This window comes from Rattus norvegicus, chromosome 16 (assembly GCF_036323735.1).
Source record: "Rattus norvegicus strain BN/NHsdMcwi chromosome 16, GRCr8, whole genome shotgun sequence".
NCBI lineage: Eukaryota > Metazoa > Chordata > Mammalia > Rodentia > Muridae > Rattus > Rattus norvegicus.
This window is the reverse complement of record NC_086034.1, coordinates 55,476,783-55,479,052: the sequence shown is the minus strand read 5'-3', so window position 1 is coordinate 55,479,052 and position 2,270 is coordinate 55,476,783. Positions and strand designations below refer to the sequence as shown.

The 2,270-nt window shown below is 38.6% G+C and overlaps 1 pseudogene; it reads left to right on the top strand.

Annotated features, from left to right (window-relative positions):
* Window positions 1–351: 351 nt before the first annotated feature.
* Hmgb1-ps28 (high-mobility group box 1, pseudogene 28) lies at window positions 352–1,426 on the top strand (annotated as a pseudogene).
* Window positions 1,427–2,270: the final 844 nt, after the last annotated feature.

Here is a 2,270-nt window from a genome sequence, read left to right as displayed (position 1 = left end):
AACTTGCTTTATTAGTCAATTTAGTATCAATTATGGTGTCAGTGTAGTAGCTAATGTTGAGCGCAAAGCAATGAAATTGACCGAAACTAATAGAAAACTTCAGAGCAGCTCCCGCAGTTTCCCATAAAGGAACCCTTTGACTGAATGGGCCTTAAAAGTTCATGTAATTGACTTAACATTAATTTCTCCCACTCTCTGGTTTTCAGTGGGTTCCACTGAGGGATTAAATGCAGAGAACTATGAATGGACAATAGGCCAGATAGAAAAAAGCTGGTCGTTTGAGCTCCATAGAGACAGCGCCGGGGCAAGCGAGAGCCGGACGGGCACTGGGCGACTCTGTGCCTCGCGGAGGAAAATCAACTAAACATGGGCAAGAAGTGCTCAGAGAGGTGGAAGACCATGTCTGTTAAAGAAAAGGGGAAATTTGAAGACATGGCAAAGGCTGACAAGACTCGTTATGGAAGAGAAATGAAAACCTACATCCCCCCCAAAGGGGAGACCAAAAAGAAGTTCAAGGACCCCAATGCCCCCAAGAGGCCTCCTTCGGCCTTCTTCTTGTTCTGTTCTGAGTACCGCCCAAAAATCAAAGGCGAGCATCCTGGCTTATCCATTGGTGATGTTGCGAAGAAACTAGGAGAGATGTGGAACAGCACTGCCGTGGACGACAAGCAGCCCTATGAGAAGAAGGCCGCCAAGCTGAAGGAGAAGTATGAGAAGGATATTGCTGCCTCAGAGCTAAAGGAAAACCTGATGCAGCGAAAAAGGGGGTGGTCAAGGCTGAGAAGAGCAAGAAAAAGAAGGAAGAGGAAGACGACGAGGAGGATGAAGAGGATGAGGAAGAGGAGGAAGAAGAGGAAGACGAAGATGAAGAAGAAGAAGATGATGATGAATAAGTTGGTTCTAGCGCAGTTTTTTTCTTGCCTATAAAGCATTTAACCCCCCTGTACACAACTCACTCCTTTTAAAGAAAAAAATTGAAATGTAAGGCTGTGTAAGATTTGTTTTTAAACTGTACAGTGTCTTTTTTTGTATAGTTAACACACTACCGAATGTGTCTTTAGCTAGCCCTGTCCTGGTGGTATTTTCAATAGCCACTAACCTTGCCTGGTACAGTCTGGGGGTTGTAAATTGGCATGGAAATTAAAGCAGGTTCTTGTTGGTGCACAGCACAAATTAGTTATATATGGGGACAGTAGTTTGGTTTTTGGTTTCTTTCTTTTTTTTGTTTTTGTTTTTGTTTTTTTTCCTTTTGGTTTTTTTTCCCATCTTCAGTTGTCTCTGATGCAGCTTATACGAAGGTAATTGTTGTTCTGTTAACTGAATACCACTCTGTAATTGCAAAAAAAATGGCGGCTGTTTTGTTGACATTCTGAATGCTTCTAAGTAAATACAATTTTTTTTTATTAAAAAAAAAAAAAGAAAAAAGCTGGTCAACCCAGAGCCAGTCAACACAGGGAAGAGCCCAGAGGCCTTAGGATTCATTTATTATGTATTTAAGAAAATATATGTCATTGTGTTAACTAACGCAGGTAGTTTTAAAATATTACCACAGGATAGCTCCATCCTTATTATCTAAAATTCAAAATTCGATGGAATTTGTAGTTTTACCTTTAGAGAAGAAATTTCAAAGCACTTTTATCTCCGTGGTTTAAAATGTGTCCTAAGTCTTTAGATTTTGCTCAGTGTTCTTTTGAACTTTTCTCACGGTTGACTGTATTTCTGTTTTTATATTGAAGTCCACACAAGGGCACTTCCAGTTCTAGTTTGCTGAGTTGCGTGTCTTACAGATTTGTTTCTTTTTGAGATGTAGGAAGATTTGTTTAGATCTTTACAAAATATGGTATCAAAGTTAATGTATTGGTTGCTGTTTCAGGATTTTAAGTTAATTTATCTGCATATAATAATAATAATTATTATTATAATTAATAATTAATAATAATAATAATTATTATTAAAGCATCTCTGTTTCAAGTACCTTACTTGTATAGTCTGAACCCAAACAACTCTTCATAAGTGATCGTTTACCCAGTTTGAGTTAATAAAGATTAAGCTGTTTGGAAACTTAAATACATCCACAGAAAGAAGGTAATACGTACATGCTGAGCCCAGAAGAAATTTCTGATCTCCGAAAATGTGACATAGCAGGTGTTTTTTTTTCTCCCTTTGACCCTCAGTGGTTCCACTCCCTGGAATGAACAGGTTTGGATTTCTGCTGAGCACAAAGCAATTTCTTTGGCAACTTTTTACATAGGGCCAGAGAGCAAAAATTG